We start from the raw sequence: 19,959 nt of genomic DNA, 5'->3' as shown, positions 1-19,959 counted from the left end.
TGGCGTCGGCGGGTCACCGGGCGAATCCACGAGACCACCGTCCGAGCGGCATGGAGGTAGGACACACCCCTGTCTCGCAACATCATACAGAGGGTCGAGCAGAGCCGGTCCAGGGCCTCCACGGGGTGCGTGTGGGACTGGGCGCCCGCGTTCTGCTTCCATTGCTTTCGTTGGGAAGCCATCTTGGATAAGCACCGACAGTCTTTTGCTACTGCCAGTTGTCTCTGCTCGCTTTGTGTCGTTTGCCCGCTTGTCTAGCTGGGACCGGGATGACCCCCACCGGTCCGGGGGGGGGGTTAGGAAGTCGGTATCGATTCTTGGGGTGCCTGGTGCTGTAGAGAGCGGCCGCCTCTCCCCAGCTCCAACTCCTGTAGGCCTCAGGGTATGGCCCGGTCTGTGTGCCCCAACAGGCTCCAACTGGCACCAGAAAGGTATCCCCCGGTTCCACAGTGCACCCCCGACGTGGGTAGTGCACTCTGCTGGGTCTTTGGGCTGTATAGCCGGCTATATTGCCCTTGTTTCGGGTCACTCAGCAGGAGCTCCGTCCCCACACGTCTTTGCAGCTTGGCGGTCAGACTCCGCCCCCTAGGGTCCTGTCTCTTATTGGGGGAATTGCTACATCACTACAAGGGATTGCTATGCTCTGCATACTCCCTTAGCTAAGCTAAGCTATTTTAAGAGCTTGTTCCTGCTTCACTCTCTTGGAGGAGAGGTTCACCCACTGGAACCTGGAGCCTTGTCATAGGTCCAGGGTGGGTAGGAGACGGCCCATTAATTTTAACAACCTGTCTATGATGATCCCAGTTGTCCACAGCAGCTTGCACTGGGTCTACTTCATTAAGCACTGTCCAATATTCCTCGGTTGAGCTCGGGTGAGCCCTGGGTAGCAAAGAGGGTTCACCCCAGAAACGGTCTCCTTCCACGCAGTGTACCGCTGCTCGAGGTGGGTTAGAGGGGGTCTATTCCAATCTGTTCATTTTCGTAAGGGGCAGTTGTTCCTGAAATGTCCGTCTTGCTTACATCCATGGCACAGAAGGGGGAGTTCGGCGGGGTGGGGGTCAGGTTGCTGAGTCGAGGGATAAAGCGACCTGCATGGGTTCCGACCTCTGAAGTCCTGGAAATCATCAGCTAGTCGGGCTTTGGATCCTTGACCTAATCACTTACCTCCGGTGTGATGAGATTAAAGAATTATTACAGGAGGATAAGTTGGGCATCATTCTTGACAGTTACCATTTGGCACCCTTGCATCCAGTTATGGGCTGCTTGTTGCATGCAGAGTCCTTGTGCCCTTTTCGTATTCCTCTGAATTTCCTCTGGTATGCTTCCAGGGTCACAGCATACCGAGCCAGCAGCTTCTCCTTGACCTTTTCATCGATGTGAATATTTGCGACTGGTACTGCTCGTTATGCCTCTGCCGCTCGCCCAGACAATTTGTTGCTTAAAATGGCAGCCCAGTTAATTTTATCCTACCCTCCTAGGGCGCATTGCTGTTCAAATTATCCTCCTCTCAATCCGTAAAGGCTTTAAAGGTTGCATAATTTAGTTTCCCCAGTCCCCCTACCGTTGATCCAGGTAAAGGAGCGGTATCGCCGACCAAAGTTCCGGAATGTGGGTCTCTCGCCTTTAGGGCCTAGGTGGCCTGAGCCATCACTTGCAGTATTATCTCTAGGGACGGGTTGGGACCCAGGAGGCTAAGCCTCCAGCGTACATCCGTCTGGAAGTCTGTTTCCTCCGAACTATCGCTCAAAGTGGTACTGGTCCTGTCACTCCATTAATTCTGCAACGAAGGTGACTTTCGGTTTGTTGTTAGCCACTCATCCTCCAACTTCCAGCAGCTCCTTCAATGTACTCCATTTCAAAAGGTGGTATTGCTGGTCCATTCCCTCTAGCTCTGTCCGGGATTTCGTTTCTGTAGCGAGAGCATCCCACAGCTGCCACCAATGTAATGAACTCCTATACCCCTGTGATGGACCCTCCGTCAATCGATGCTACTAGTGCTTACCAAGGACCATCAGCACCGCACCAGATACCATAAGCACTGCAGACCCCACAAACTGCCGCAGCCTGGTTGGGGTCTCGCCTTCTCCTACCCACCCTGGACCTACAACAAGGCTCCAGGCTCCAGTGGATGAACCTGAAGAGCAGGAACAGTTCTTAGAAGAGCTAGTGTTTGCATCCAGGGGAGTATACAGAGTGTAGCAATCCCCACTGTGATATAGCAGTACCCTACAACACGAGACAAGGCTGCGAGTTGAGGGTAAGAAGGACTGAAGGTTTATTGAACAGCTTTAGTTTTTATACAGTTTTTCCTCACAAGGTTGACGCCCAGGTGAACCTTGTGGGGCACAGGACACAGAATTAACAAACCAATAAAAACAGAGTCTTACATGCAGACACTCCCCTAGACTCCCCTAGACTCTCCTAGTCTTACATGCAGACACTCCCCTACAGTGTGTACACAATCCCTCCCCTCTGCCTGTGATACAATTAACAAAGACAATGGACTGACTCAATTAACTCTAAACAAAAAAAACATACATTTTTACAAACTCCAAAAAGTACCCCAAAATACAACATATCCCCACAAAAGTCACATCCCCTGATAGCCCCGATCTGGGCGAACAACACCGTGCACATGGTCCCGTGGCCAAAACAGTTCCATACATCGACGAAAAAACACTGCTGGACAATTTAAGACGGCCGCCGCCACATGTTAAAAGTCCAAGGGGCAGAAACAGTACTTTTGAACATGGGTTATCACAGGGTCCATAGTCCCAGGGTAGGAGGCTGGCAAACAGGCCCCTCCAAAAACCAGTGGCGAAGTTGCTTTTGTCACAACCCCGACTGAGTATATCCGTTATAAGTCTCCCAACTCCCAGGTAAATCAGTGATCAGAGCTCTTGGTTACGCAAACATCAGCCGAGACTTGATAAAGTGTACAAACAAGAAAAATATATGGGATAGGGCTGTTACATATACAAAAAGAACATAAACAAAATATAGTGTAATACAATTATAAATTAGAAGTGTTCCCTGTAAATGAATCCACTCACAAGATGAAGATGTATCCATGCACTCAAGGGTGCCTCCCCCGATGTTGCTGGAGTGCTGTAAATCCCTTTTTTTTTCAATCTGTATGTGCCGCTATGAATCAGGACTCCAATTGATGAAAGTAAAAAAATCAGTAGCTTTATTATAAATAAAAAGGTGAATAGTCACCAATATAATGCAATGAAAACAGCAATAAATGATCCTATGCGTTTCATCCCAGACTTGGAACTTCTTCCGGGACCCTTAAAATCACTAGCAATAACAAATATTCAAACAAAGCAGGCTGCTGTTCATGGCAGTTACCATTTTGGGGGTCCCTGAGATTGGTGGGGACATCCTTTGGGGACAATGTCAGAGGTTGGCGGGCTCTCTGTCACTGGGAGGTAAAGAGACGCACATTTTCTTGTGCTACGACCCCCAGATACAGAGACCTCTGGGAAGAAGACCCCTGCAAGAGGGAGGGCCCTGGGGGTGACACAGAGTGGCGGGAACAAGGGACAAAGGGACTGGAGTTCCAGTTCCATTATGCGACCCCTTGGGCGGGGGAAGACCATGGGACGAGACATTGTCTTCATGTGTGTTCCACCCCTTGCATTGGGAAAGTATAAAGCCAAATTTGGCCAATAAAGTTGTACCACTGGAACCATAGGCGTGCGCACGGGGTGTGCCGGGTGTGCCTGGGCACACCCTAATCACACCTCCGTGCTGCACTACCTTTGGGCAGACTAACATGTCGGGTCCTCGGTCTATGACCGAGGCCCCGACACAGGAGGGGGCCGGCGGCGTGCACACAATGCCGCCGGGTGAGAGGCCCCTCCTGTCCATCTGCCCTGATCCTCAGTCTGCAGCTCCGCCGGGAGTGAGCTGCAGACTGAAGTATCTCGCGATCTCCAGCCTGTCAGAGCGTTGCCACGGCAACGCTCTGCCTGGAGATCGCGAGACTCACCATGTGGTCTGCAGCTCACTCCCGGCGGAGCTGCAGACTGAAGAGAGAGGGCGCCCACTGGACCACCAGGGCAGGTATTTAAACCCCCCTCTGCCCCCTGTCACTCACTGCCCCCCCACCCTGCTTATGCCCCCATACCCCCTAACCCCTGTCCCTAGCCCTCTAACCCCCTAACCCCTGTCACTCACTGCCCCCCACCCCCCCTAACCCCTGTCCCTACCCCTCTAACCCCTGTCACTACCCCTCTAACCCCTGCCACTACCCCTCTAACCCATGTCCCTAACCCCTGTCACTACCCCCAACCCTTGTCACTACCCCTCTAACCCCCTAACCCCTGTCACTACCCCCTTAACCCCTGTCACTACCCCTCTAACCCCTTTCACTACCCCTTCACTACCCATTCACTACCCCTCTAACCCCTGTCACTACCCCTCTACCTCCCTAACCCCTGTCACTACCCCCTAACCCCTGTCACTACCCCTCTAACCCCCTAACCCCTGTCACTACCCCTCTAACCCCTGTCACTACCCCTCTACCTCCCTAACCCCTGTCACTACCCCCTAACCCCTGTCACTACCCCTCTAACCCCCTAACCCCTGTCACTACCCCCTCTAACCCCTGTCACTACCCCCCTAACCCCTGTCACTACCCCCCAACCCCTGTCACTACCCCTCTAACCCCCTAACCCCTGTCACTACCCCCCTAACCCCTGTCACTACCCCCCTAACTCCTGTCACTACCCCCTAACTCCTGTCACTACCCCCTAACTCCTGTCACTACCCCCCTAACTCCTGTCACTACCCCCCTAACTCCTGTCACTACCCCCCTAACCCATGTCACTGCCTCTCCACCCCCAACCCCTGTCACTGCCTCTCTACCACCTAACTCCTGTCTCTACCCCCCCAACCCCTGTCACTACCCCTCTACCCCAACCCCGTTCACTGCCCCTCTACCCCCTAACCCCTGTCACTACCCCAACCCCTGTCACTACCCCTCTACCCCCCAACCCCTGTCACACCACTCTACCCCCCTAACCCCTGTCACTGCCCCTTTACCCCCCTAACCCATGTCACTACCCCCAACCCCTGTCACTACCCCTCTACCCCCCAACCCCTGTCACACCACTCTACCCCCCTAACCCCTGTCACTGCCCCTTTACCCCCCTAACCCATGTCACTGCCTCTCCAACCCCCTTAACCCCTGTTACTGCCCATCCACTCCCCCACCCCTGTCACTGCCCCTCTACCCCAACCCCTGTCATTACCCCTCTATCCCCAACCCCTGTCATTACCCCTCTATCCCCCTAACCCGTCACTACCCCTCTACCACCACTAACCCCTGTTACTACCCCCTAACCCCTGTCACTAACCGTCTACCCCCGCTACCTCCTGTCACTGCCCCTCCACCCCCCCACCTCCTGTCCCTCTACCCCCCCAACCCCTGTTGCTGCCCCTCCACCCTCCTAAACCCTGTCGCCCACACAGTGCACCCCTCACAATCATACACACTGTACCCCACACACACTGAATCCCTCACAATTACACAAACTGTACCCCTTACAATTACATACACTGTACCCCTCACAATCACACACACTGCACCCTTCACAATTACACCACACTGTACCCCTCGCAATCACACACACTGCACCCCTTACACGCTGCACCGCTCACAATCACACACACTGCACAGCTCAGCTCACAATCACACATACACTGCACCTACGTATACTTGTATTTGTGTGTGTGTATGTGTATATATATATATATATATATATATATATATATATATATATATGTGTGTGTGTATATAAAAATACATATACACGCGGCGTGTGTGTTTGTGCTTTAGGGAGCACACCCTAATGCAACAGGTAGCGCACGCCTATGACGGGAACTGTGTGTCGTCTAGTTACTGGGTGGGGGAGGGATGGGTCTGTTCATTTGTTAATAGCGAAGGTAACCAGCCAGGTTACCCAGGGTCCGCTACATAAGCCTATTAAGGCTACACTGAGCATTTGTTGCACAATATATTTTATGTACTTTTGCTTTTTGTGACAACTTGTTTTAACATATGTTTTAGTATATGTATTATTTTTTTTCAATTTGACAACTTTTATTTTCATAGTTAAGGGGGGGTTGGGTACAGAAAGGAAGAAGGGAGGGGGGGTTCAAAAGGTGTCACATTTATAAAATGTTGGTACATATTTGTGATCTCTGTCCTAGGTGGTTTATTCATTACACAGAGATGGTCAAATATTGTGAATGCAGTGCTCAATAACCTGATACATAGTGACCTTTTGCTTACACATCCTTGCTATGACTCCTTTCGTTTCATGCTTACTCTTGTGCTTTAATGTTTGGAGGAGCTGCAGCATTGTCGACTGTACCTGGATTGTGTTGGAGGGGCGGGTATAGGGTAGGTAAGTTACAACCTATGTACGTGTGGGTGCTTGTGTATGTTAAGTGGTCATCGTTTGTGTCATCACTCGTCTAGTGCATTGGGGCTAGAAGTTATGCGGGGTATTTGGCTACTTTCTCAGCTGGGACTTTTCTTATAGGGGATCTGTGATCTAGGATATATCTTCTCTGGTGACTTTGCTTTTAGTTCTTGCTCACTTATATCATTATATAGACAGAAGCAGCGTTCTCTGGGTATCTCGCTTGTCCCTGTGTCTTTCTGGTGGGACTTTCTGCCTGTTTAACGGAAAAGCTGTTTGTTACCTTTGTGTCTGCGTATCCCAGTTGCTGTGATTCGTGGGGGTAGTTGTCGTTTTCCATGCTCTGTGTGGCGAAACCAACCTCGCCACTGTGCACTGGAGAAGCCTGGTTGCTCGCCTGCTCCCTTTAGACTATGGCCCCTGTTCTTTTTCCCTGCAGAAAGGCTGGTTTGTGCCTTTCTGCGGACTGTTAAAGCCAGATAGCTATGCCATGGAGCCCAGCCGTATACTGAAAGACTGTATAAAAGACTTTGGCTCCATGGCGATTGAACTGTATGTATGTGATCTGAGTGCCATCCGGTCATAACGTGCGCTCAGATCTAAGCTATCTGGGGATAGGTAGTGTAACGGAGTGCAATATTAAAATCCATGATCTCCGCTGGTATTAAGGGTAAATCCACAGTCAGCGCTGAAAAGTAAGGCAATATCTCAAATCCCCCAGTAACCGGACGAAACACAGTTCTGGGAGTCAACTGAGGTCTTCACAGGCTTCCATATTTATACAATTCCCCATGCAAGGGGTTTCCAGACAGACTTAGCAGGGGTAATACAGTAGAGGACTACATGGGGGACTTAACATTCTGGACATTTCTCCCATCAGGCACTGCTGCACGAGATGGATACTCCCACTGGGATACACTGTTAAGTGGATTATCCCTCCGTGCAGCAGAACCGCCATTTTACTTTAAAATACATAACTCTCTCTTTATTCACCTTATTTGCACGAATGGACGGTCGGCAGATAGCTGGGGTCTGAGGTTATATTTCGTGAGAATACCGCTCAGATCCCAGCTAAAACTACCGAACGGCGCACGAAAAAGTCTTAACTATCGAGTTTGGTTTAAAACTACCGAACACAGATGGGAAACATAATGTGATGCGGGCGGAACTCCCGACCGCTCTGGAAGTCCAGTGGTGTTCGTGTCGTCGAGTAGCCGTTTTCAGTTCCAGGCACTCGACGACCAAACACCGCTGAAGAGACAAAGGATCCAAGATGGCCGACCGCCGCGTGGTCGGTAGTCGAACGATTGCCACCTAGGAGAGCCTTTAATTACCTATTGCAACACTGTTGCAATCGGTTAATGAGCACCACACGTCCCTTAATGTGTGGTCTATCAGGGGGACCCGTATTCGTTTCACGAACAGCCCGGATAGTCACTGTTCGTAAAACAAAGTACATGAATGCTAGTGGCTTACGGCTGCTAGCATACGAATTACAATGGCACATACTATACACCCAAGTACATATACAACACAGCAGAAAATACAGACAACCTTTTGACATATAACATCCAGTGTTCTAGAAGTGGCTAGGTTTGCCACAGGTAGAATGTCTGTATTTTATGTATAAATGTAACCTTGTGTATTTTATTGTATTTTACTGTCTTTTTACAGCCATGTGCTTAATGGAGTTTTGCCTCTGTCCTTGGAGATAATTGGATTACTTCTCAATTATCTCCAGGATAGAAGACTCTGTGGAACTGGTTTTGGGCAGAAAAGCCATGCTTCATTTGGTCACAAAGGACTTCGATCTATCTTTTGAACCAATAGACCAATTTGGATGATTTTGACATTTGTATTTGGAGTATGCTGCTTATGAAAATGTATGTTTTATGTTTGTGACATGTATATTTTAGAAGTTATAAATATTGTGTAAAAACTGTATTCCTCTGCCTGTGATAATGAGATTACCCATTGTGTTCAGTAATCATATCACAGGCAGAGGGGAGGATTTTGTGTGGGAGTGTCTGTGTGTATTGTACGGATTGATTGGTTGTTCTGTAATACCCTGTGGGCTGTACTGTGGTTGTGGATTGGAAATAAAAGAGACTGTATGTGCCAGGACAGTCAGATTCTGCTTAACCCTCAAAATGAAGTTTTGACTCGTTATTGGGGGAATTGGATTGTATGCTGACTCCCAGAAGTGTAACCCTTTCATATGGTTTTCCTGTTCGGCTGCTTCCTGTGTTCGTGAGTTTCCTATTCGGGAGTTGGTGACTTTGTGCAGTTTGCAGTTCGGGAGATTGGTGATTGCAGTAGCTGCTTGTCTATCTGGAAGGGGATTATCGCCTAAACGGTTTTTAACCTCTGGTGAGCAAAACGGTCCATTACACTCTGGCTATCAGGGTGGAAGCTGCTACCAGTGTGTGGAATAAAAGTTTGGAGTGTACCTTAGTTAAGTTGTCGGGCCATATATACAAGAAGCATATCTCCGGGGTTAAGTCAATTTGCATTGGTAGTGTCATGGTAGTTTACCCCAACTCGTAAGATTTAATCCAACAATTGACAAAATAGAGCAGAGATACGTCTTACCGGACCTTAGAATGGCCGGACTAGACGTAGAGGAGAGAAATACAGAGTCAGGAACGATCCGAGGTCAAGGGTACAAAGAGACAGAGAAAACAAGAACGAGCCAAGGTCTGGTACACAGTAATCAGTAAGCCGGCAAACAGTACAAACAGGGCTAAAGAGATAAATGGAGTCAGATACAAAGCCAAGGGCAAGTACGAAAAATCACTACTGAACACAACAAGCGCTAAAGGGAACTGAAACAGAAACCACGATAGGGCAGGGAGTTAAGGGAGAGGTAAGTATAAATACCCTAGTATTTAATTTGATTGGCCCCTGTCATATCCACGCCCCCAAAAGGTGAGTGTATGGGGAATGTGGAATGACAGGGGTCAATGGGAGACCGTTTTAAATTTCGGCTCCCACTGTCTCTTTAAGAGCGCGCCCGAGACGTGCGGCGCGCTCTTAGAGCTAGGCGGGACACATGATCGCATCTCGCGGTCAGTGCCCGCCTTCGTCAGAACATTGAACGAGCCGCGCGTGGGAATAGAGGACCGCGCACGGGAATAGAGGACCGCGCACGGGAATAGAGGACCTCTGCCGGCCCACGGATAAGGTAAGTACCGATACAGGTAGTAGGTGGTTGAGGATTTCGCCCACCATGGTCCAATAGGGCCGGATGAGCTCACACGACCACCATATGTGATAAAATGATCCCTTTTCAGATTGGCATCGCCAACATTGTGAGGAAGTGACTGGGAAAATGTGTGCTAGCCTTGTTGGAATTAAGTACCATCTATATTGTAGTTTACATATCTGCTCAAAGTGAGCAATGCATTTTGTATTCCCTTTGTGAGCCGTGTGTGCTCTGCTCCATTGTGTAGATGTAAAGGAGCAACCTAGGTCTTCGTGCCATGCTTGGGTATATTTGTCATTGGGCTCTACTGCTTTGTCCAGTAGTGTTGTATAAATGATTGAAATTTTTTTTTGATGCATCGTACCTCTGAGACACCAAGAGTCAAATTTGGAGAGGGTAGACTCCCGGAGGCGATCAGTAGTCGGGTTCATTAGGGACTTGAATTGGAGGTAGGAAAAAACGGCTCTACTGGGGAGGTGAAACTGAGTTTGCAGGTCTGGAAATGTTTTAAGCTTGGTACCTTCATATAAATTATGTACATGTGTGCATCCCGCCTTTACCCATATGTTGTAGTCAAAGGTCTGGTTTCTTAAGTATATGCTGTACATTGGTGTGGCTAGCGATGTCTCCGAGGGTCCACTGAGATGGTCCCAGTATTGGTCCCACACAGTTAACAATAGTGTAATTGTTACTAGCGCGTGTGGCGTTGCTGGTCTCTGTGCGTTAGATACTGTCAGGATCGGGTCAGGGATCCAACACGCAGAGTACAAAGAGTAGCAGATACGTATACCGGACCTTAGAATGGCCGGACTTAACGTAAAACTACGTATAGAATGGTCAGAGACAAGCCGAGGTCGAGGGAACGAGAAGACAGGTAAGCGAGAGACAAGCCGGGTCAAGGATAACAGAAAGACAGGAGAGTAAATACCAAAGCCGGGTCAGAACCAAAAGACAAGAGAGAAACAGAGCACTGTGTGACTAGGCAGACTAGAACCACGACAGGGCAATGAGTAAATGAGAGGGCCACTGTTAAGTATCCTGGTTAGGAAGAGAAGACACGCCTCCAGTGAGTCCTGATTCGTCTCCACAGATTTGAGTGACAGGGCGTTCCGGGTTGGCGTCATGACGTCGGCCTCCGGGCCTCCTGCTATAAAAGGAAGTGACTCCCTCGCGGCCGGCGTTTGCAAGACCGGGTGAACCGCGAGGAACCGAGGAGACATGCCGTCCGGACGGATAAACTTCTAAGTCTCTACCTCTCTCAGAGGTAGAGGCTTCAGGTACCCTGACAGTACCCCCCCTCTCAGATACGCCCACCGGGCGGAAGGAGCCGGGCGAGATGGAAAGCGGGAGTGAAATGCCCTGCGAAGGCGAGGAGCATGAACATCCTCTTGTGGTACCCAACTCCTCTCCTCAGGACCATAACCCTTCCAGTCAACCAAATATTGTACTCTCCCCCGGGAGACACGAGAATCAATAATGGAGTTAACCTCATACTCCTCCTGACCCTCCACCTGAACAGGGCGAGGAGGGGCGATCGTGGAGGAGAATCTGTTACAGATTAAAGGTTTCAGCAATGACACGTGAAAGGAGTTCGGGATGCGTAAAGTAGCTGGGAGAGCTAGACGATACGCCACTGGGTTAATTCGAGTCAAGATCCTGTAGGGACCAATATAACGAGGAGCGAATTTCATGGAAGGAACTTTAAGGCGAATATTCCTAGTACTCAACCAAACTCTATCGCCTGGAACAAAATTCGGAGCCGCCCTTCTACGTTTGTCAGCATGTTTCTTAACCAGCATAGAATTGTGTAGAAGAATTTGTCGAGTCTGATCCCACAACTTCCTCAAATTAGCAACATGGACATCAACCGACGGCACTCCTTGGGAAGGAGAAACCGAGGGAAGAATAGATGGATGAAAGCCATAGTTCATGAAGAAGGGGCTTGAATGCGTAGAGTCACAAACGAGATTGTTGTGCGCAAACTCCGCCCAAGGAATCAAACCGACCCAATCGTCCTGGTGTTCGGAAACAAAACAACGTAAGTATTGCTCAATCTTCTGGTTGGTTCGTTCGGCAGCTCCGTTAGACTGAGGATGATAGGCGGAAGAAAAATTCAATTTGATGCCTAATTGAGAACAGAATGATCTCCAGAAACGTGAAACAAATTGGGAGCCTCTATCAGAAGTGATCTCCGAAGGAATCCCATGCAAGCGAAAAATCTCTTTAGCAAATATCTCCGCCAATTCAGGAGAAGTCGGAAGTTTAGGTAAAGGTACGAAATGTGCCATCTTGGTAAACCTATCGACTACGGTGAGGATAACAGTGTGCCTTTTAGGAACAGGCAAATCCACAATAAAGTCCATTGCCACACAGGACCAAGGTTTGTCAGGAATTTCCAGAGGTTGTAGAAGGCCACAAGGAAGTGAATGCGGTAGTTTAGTTTTAGTACAGACCTCACAGACTCCGATAAAATCCTTAATATCCCTCCGTAACGAAGGCCACCAGAAATCTTTGGAGATCAAAGAATACGTCTTGCGAACACCCGGATGGCCAGCCACCTTACTCTCGTGAAGACACTGTAAGAGCTCCAGTTGGAGTTCAGGAGGAACGAAATGTCTGGAAGCAGGAGTCAGTCTAGGTGCCAGATGCTGCAAGCTCCTTATCTGATCAAGCAGCGGAGAGTGGATTTTGAGAGTAGTGTTAGCGATAATGTTACACTTGGGTACTATAGAGGACAAAACCAGCTCAGATATGGCAGCAGGTTCATATTGGCGAGACAAGGCATCGGCTTTAGAATTCTTAGAACCTGGCCTATATGTGAGTATGTAGTTGAAGTGAGTGAGGAATATGGACCAACGAGCCTGTCTAGATGATAGTCGTTTAGCCTCTCCAATATAGGATAAGTTTTTATGATCTGTCAAAATAGTAACAGGATGCAAAGTACCCTCCAATAAATGTCTCCACTCCTTTAAGGCCATTATAACCGCTAGGAGTTCCCTGTCACCAATGTCATATCTGCTTTCAGTACCTGACAATTTTTTGGAAAAGTATCCACAAGGATGTAATGGTTTATCTACACCCAACCTTTGGGACAGAACGGCACCTATACCTGTCTCAGAAGCGTCAACTTCGAGTAGGAAAGGTAGTGTAGTATCTGGGTGAACTAAAATTGGTGCGGAAGCAAACAGCTCCTTGAGTGTCTTAAAAGCCAGAAGTGCTTCAGTAGACCAATTCTTAGTATCAGCCCCTTGTTTGGTCATATTGGTGATGGGAGCAATGATAGAGGAGTATCCCTTAATGAAACGTCTGTAGTAATTGGAGAAACCAATAAATCTCTGGATAGCCTTGAGACCCTTAGGTAAAGGCCAATCTAATATGGATTGGAGCTTCTCCGGATCCATTTCAAACCCCTCTCCAGAAATCACGTAACCAAGAAAGGTAGTTTGGGATTGGTCAAAGCTGCATTTCTCTAATTTGCAGTATAAGCCATGCTGAAGAAGTTTGTGTAAAACCCTTCTGACTTGTCTGTGGTGAGTTTCAATATCCCTGGAATGTATAAGTATATCATCAAGGTATACAATCACACAGTCATCTTGAAACTCCCTAAGAACCTCATTAATAAGATCCTGAAATACCGCCGGGGCATTGCAGAGACCAAAAGGCATTACAGTATACTCATAGTGCCCACATCGAGTATTGAACGCAGTTTTCCACTCGTCTCCGTCATGAATTCTCACCAAATTATAAGCACCTCTAAGGTCTAACTTAGTGAAAATCTTAGAACTTTTTAATCGATCAAAAAGCTCGGTGATCAAGGGAATCGGATATGCATTTCTAATGGTTATCTTGTTAAGACCTCGGTAGTCAATGCAGGGTCTTAAAGAACCATCCTTCTTTTTAACAAAAAAAAATCCAGCCCCAGCAGGAGAGGAGGATCTCCTAATGAACCCCTTGTCTAGGTTTTCACGAATATACTCCTCTAGAACTAAGTTCTCATTCGTAGACAAAGGGTATACATGACCCCTGGGAGGCATAGTACCAGAAAGTAAATTAATTTTGCAATCAAAAGACCTATGTGGTGGTAAGGTATCAGCCTTTCCTTTGTCAAATACTGCCTTTAAATCTTGATACAAGGACGGTATCTGTACTTTGGTAGAGTCGGTAGCGTTATTAAGTGCGTTGACACTACAGAGAGGTGACACTTTCTTTAAACAATTCTCTTGACAATCCTGACCCCACGAAACTATTTCCCCTGATCTCCAATCTATAACGGGGTTATGTCTCTTAAGCCAGGAGTATCCCAGGACTATGGGAACAGAAGGAGATGAAATGAGTAGTAGGGATATTTCCTCCTTGTGTAGAATACCAGTAGTTAAGTTAAGAGGTGTGGTCTCCCGGAAAATCACAGGCTCAACTAAAGGTCTACCATCAATGGCTTCAACAGCCAAGGGTGTCTTCCTTAACTGGGATGGGATAGTGTGTTTGGTGAGAAACTTTTGGTCGATAAAACTCTCAGCAGCGCCGGAGTCTATCAATGCCATAGTCTCTAAGGTTCCCTTCTCCCAAGTTAAAGAGACCGGTAATAGGAGTCTATGTTCTTTGTAGTTATGAGTAGAGGACAAAATTGAAACACCCAAGGTCTGTCCTCTAGAGAAACTTAGGTGCGAGCGTTTCCCGGACGACTGGGACAGCTCAAACGTACATGACCTCTGGCTCCACAATACATACACAGTCCCTCCCTTCTCCTGTACTGTCTCTCCTCCTCTGACAGACGAGTAAGGCCTAACTGCATAGGTTCTGAAAACTGTGGAGTTTTGGTTTCAGAAATTTGAAATGATGGTGCTAGTCTAAAGGAAGATCTACCGGTTCTATCTCGAGTATTCTGCCTCTCCCTTAGACGTTCGTCAATACGAGAGATAAAGGAAATTAAGTCTTCCAAGTTCTCGGGAAGCTCTCTTGTCGCTACCTCGTCAAGTATTACATCGGATAATCCATTTAAAAATACGTCTATATAGGCCTGTTCATTCCATTTTACCTCTGCCGCCAAAGACCTGAACTCTAGTGCGTAATCCACAAGTGTTCGGTTGTCTTGTCTAAGGCGCAACAGTAATCTGGCTGCATTGACCTTCCTGCCAGGGGGATCAAAAGTTCTTTTAAAAGCAGCTACAAATGCATTATAGTTATAGACTAATGGATTATCATTCTCCCACAACGGATTAGCCCATCTCAGAGCTTTCTCAATGAGTAAGGTAATAATAAATCCCACTTTTGCCCTATCAGTAGGGTAGGAACGGGGCTGTAGCTCGAAATGGATACTGATCTGGTTCAAAAACCCACGACACCTCTCAGGAGAACCAGCATAACGTACAGGTGGGGTAACTCGGGAAGAAGCACCTACAGTAGCTACCTCTAGCCCTGAACCCACAGAAGAAGCAGACGTATTACGCATCTCCTCAGGTGGATTAATAGGACGTGATAGCAGCGCCTGTAGTGCTAGAGCCATCTGATCCATCCTATGATCCATGGCGTCAAACCTAGGATCAGGAGAACCAAGCTGACAATTTGTACCTGCAGGATCCATGGCCCTGTCGTAATGTCAGGATCGGGTCAGGGATCCAACACGCAGAGTACAAAGAGTAGCAGATACGTATACCGGACCTTAGAATGGCCGGACTTAACGTAAAACTACGTATAGAATGGTCAGAGACAAGCCGAGGTCGAGGGAACGAGAAGACAGGTAAGCGAGAGACAAGCCGGGTCAAGGATAACAGAAAGACAGGAGAGTAAATACCAAAGCCGGGTCAGAACCAAAAGACAAGAGAGAAACACAGCACTGTGTGACTAGGCAGACTAGAACCACGACAGGGCAATGAGTAAATGAGAGGGCCACTGTTAAGTATCCTGGTTAGGAAGAGAAGACACGCCTCCAGCGAGTCCTGATTCGTCTCCACAGATTTGAGTGACAGGGCGTTCCGGGTTGGCGTCATGACGTCGGCCTCCGGGCCTCCTGCTATAAAAGGAAGTGACTCCCTCGCGGCCGGCGTTTGCAAGACCGGGTGAACCGCGAGGAACCGAGGAGACATGCCGTCCGGACGGATAAACTTCTAAGTCTCTACCTCTCTCAGAGGTAGAGGCTTCAGGTACCCTGACAGATACCCAGAATAAATAATGTAGACCGGCTTTGCAGGACCAGTGTGATTCAATGGCTACCCATTGTGGTGTGTTGTGTTGTATGTGGGTGCTTGCTATTGTGGATAGGATTGCAGCTTTGTAATATAGTTTTATATCTGGAAGGTTCATCCCTCCCTTCGCTACCGTTTTTTTGAGTGTGGTTATTGCGACCCTGGGTCTTTTGTTCGCCCATACAAACTTTGTGATAGCTTTTTCTAGTGCCATCAGGTAGTGTTTGGGTAGAAGGATCTGGAGCGTGCAGAATAGGTATTGTAGTTTGGGGAGTAACGACATTTTGAATGACGCCATCCGCCCGTACCAGGATATAAAGTCCCCACTCCAAGTTTGAAGTGTATGTGCTATCTCCTGATATAGTTTCTCATAGTTGTGTTTGTGTAGAAGGTGTGTCGTTCTGGCTAGTCTGATCCCCAGGAAGGTTTTGTAATCATCCCTCCAATCAAAATTAAAGGATGCCTTAAGGGTCTGCAGTAGGGACCCAGGAAGGTCCAGGCCCATTGTCTGTGTTTTGGTCAAATTTAGTTTATAGTAGGAGACCGTGTTGTAGTCGTGTATGCATTGTAGTAAGTTTGGGAGTGAGATGTGAGGTTGTGCCAGGGTCAGTAGGATGTCGTCCGCAAATAGGTTTAGAGTATATGTTTTGTCGCCTGCCTGTATGCCATGAATGGATGGATTTGCTCGTATCACTGAAGCTAGGGGTTCCAATGCCAGCACATAGAGCAAGGGCGACAAAGGGCACCCCTGTCTAGTTCCATTCATGATTTTAAATTTGTCTGAAACAAATCCTGAGTTAAGAACTAGAACTTAAGAGTATAGGGCCTTGACCACTGAGATGAAGTTCCCAGGGAGCCCAAACTTGTGGAGAACTGCTTCCAGGAACCCCCATCCCAGTCGGTCAAATGCCTTTTCCGCATCGAGGGAGAGCAGCAGCCATCCCCCCTTGGATGCTTTGAGGCTCTGCATTATGCTGAGAACTTTTCTGGTGTTATCCGCCCCCTGCCTTCCCATCACAAACCCTACTTGGTCATCATGGATGATGTGGGGGAGTAAGGGTCTCAATCTCAATGCCTAGAGTTTGGCTAGGAGTTTTGCATCCGTGTTGAGGAGCGAGATAGGTCTAAAATTTTGTGGGCATGTTGGCGGTTTCCCTCGTTTGGGGAGGGTAATGATGTGTGCCAGCTGTATTTCCCCGGGGAGAGATTCCCCTCTTATTGCTTCATTGAATACTGCTGCTAACTGAGGTGCCAGTATCTCCTGGAATTTGTTGTAGTAGGAGTTGGCAAAGCCATCTGGGCCTGGGGCCTTGCCTTTCGGCAGGGTTAATGCTGGAACAGGACTGATTTACTGGCACACAGAACAATTTATGCAGCATAAAACTCCTCCTCTGGGCCAGGCTAGATAATTGAGTTTTAGCAATATACATAAAAAACAAAAGAAAAGTATATACACTAAAGGTGAAAACCGTATAACTGGAAGTGATCCCAGGTGTACTTCACAGCCACCTAAGAGAATATTCACATATATATAAAGAAGTGGAAACCACCCAGAATACGTTAAGATCTATATATGAAAATAGAATGACCTGTATTGAGGTAAATCCTCCAAACATGCGCTCTGTATAAACAAATCAAATAGCTAACATAGCGTAAAATAGTTTAAATTAGGGATATAAATAAATGTGGTGTGAATGCACTCACAAACAGATGGGAGGATCAAGCCTTTCACCCACTCAGGGGTACTGTGATGAATATAAGATGTAGGATGTAGTCTTCCAACCAGATATGAAAAATAAAGGAATCAAATATAGTGAAAGTACGTTATAAAAATATATAACACGTTTTATTGGTCGCACTTACACTTGGGATGTATAAAACAGCATATCTCCAAATAATTATGGACCTCTTGGTGATGTAAATCCAGAGTTTTCACAATGGGAGTCCAAGAGCAGTAATTAAAATACAGCAAAACATAAAATAAACAATGATAAATAAAAAAAGTTCACAGGAACATGAATCCAACGCGTTTCGTCCGTTAGAACGCTGGACTTCTTCAGGGATTTCTAAAGGTTCTTCCTTGTGAGTCTTTTATAGCTGGTAAAATCTCCGGTTCGTCCGGACAGCTGAAGATTTGGCGTGCGTTTCACAGGTGGAACGCAAAAAGCGCGCCGAATATCCGGAACGCTTGATTAGTATTTCCGGGTATGAAGACACATGCGCGCGACTCGCGCATGCGTAAACAACAAGTACCGCAACCTACGAGGGACATAAAACATAAGGCGAAAATCGCCTGAGAGTCTGCTACAGAGAATAAAATGTAATATTGGTGTGATCCTATCAGAACCATCAATGCAAAGATAAGGGACATGAAGATGAAAAGGAAATGGATATATATAATAAAAAAAAAGGGGGGGGGGGGAATATGGGATTTAACTAAAATAAAAAATAAAACATTTCCAATGGTCATTTTCAAAAAATCCACTAATCTAAAAAACAAATTGGCACCCAGTTTACTACCTAGTGCACCTCCCTGTAATAATTTTTTGAAAGCTCCGATACAAGTTTTTTTTTAGCTGTGGCCACTGCTTGACTTGTAAACACCAAAAAAGAAAAATCAAAGATTTTGTGGGTACTTATACCAAAAAAACGTACACTATCAAAAAACACATTCATTGTTCTTCTTCCTTTGTCATTTATTTGTTGCAATGTGGCTGTGGGGCCCAATATTTTAATTACTGCTCTTGGACTCCCATTGTGAAAACTCTGGATTTACATCACAGAGAGGTCCATAATTATTTGGAGATATGCTGTTTTATACATCCCAAGTGTAAGTGCGACCAATAAAACGTGTTATATATTTTTATAACGTACTTTCACTATATTTGATTCCTTTATTTTTCATATCTGGTTGGAAGACTACATCCTACATCTTATATTCATCACAGTACCCCTGAGTGGGTGAAAGGCTTGATCCTCCCATCTGTTTGTGAGTGCATTCACACCACATTTATTTATATCCCTAATTTAAACTATTTTACGCTATGTTAGCTATTTGATTTGTTTATACAGAGCGCATGTTTGGAGGATTTACCTCAATACAGGTCATTCTATTTTTATATATAGATCTTAACGTATTCTGGGTGGTTTCCACTTCTTTATATATATTAGCAATATACATAGCTCAATTATCTGCTGGCCAGAACATTTACAGTTTAACATACTTTTTACCTAACATTCATAATTCTAAAACCATACATCACATTCACATAAAAATTACATATTCACAATCAATCCATTCAGGGGAACAACATATTAAAAAATGGCATGAATCAGACCAGGGGTTCAAACGTTAGTAAAAGTATATTTTGGTCCCTGGCTGGCAGCATGGCAAACTGGTTTAAGCAGAGGCCTCTATCCTGGAGACAAAGGGGAAAGTAATCCAATTATATCCAGGGATAGAGGCAGACTCCATTGAGCACATGGTTACAAAAAGACATAAAACACTTTAAAATACATAAAGTCCCCTTTTACACAGAACACACAGACATTTCACATATCCCCAGATAGCTGGGATCTGAACGCACAAAACTACCGAATAGCGCTCAGATCCTATTCACACAGTTCAATTGCCATGGAGCTAAAGTCTTTCCCATAGTCTTTCATTATATGAATAGGCTCCATGGCATAGCTATCTGGGGGTATCACCGCTCACACAGGGCAAGTACCGAATGGCCCCACTGTGTTTAAAAGGCCAGAATGAGTGACATGCACTCTGTTAGGGTCGAATACTGTTTTTAACCCCTTAAGGACACATGACATGTGTGACATGTCATGATTCCCTTTTATTCCAGAAGTTTGGTCCTTAAGGGGTTAAAGGGCCCAATCTCCCAGGGCCATAGTCCAAAGGCAGGAGGCGGGCAGCCAGGCTTCTCCAATGCAATGTGGCGAGATTGCTCTCGTCACACTGTCCACACATGAAAAGTTGTGCCGAGCAGCAACCAAATCCATTGCTGAGCAGCAATTCTGCAAATAGGAACCTGGTAACTGCCTTTGGGGTCAAAGGCCGGTTACAGCCTATCAGATCTAGAGGAGGGGTATTTAGGCCCAGTTCTCATCCTGCTCAGTGCCCTGT

This window comes from Pelobates fuscus, chromosome 7, assembly GCF_036172605.1.
Source record: "Pelobates fuscus isolate aPelFus1 chromosome 7, aPelFus1.pri, whole genome shotgun sequence".
NCBI lineage: Eukaryota > Metazoa > Chordata > Amphibia > Anura > Pelobatidae > Pelobates > Pelobates fuscus.
Note: the sequence above shows the minus strand (reverse complement) of the source record.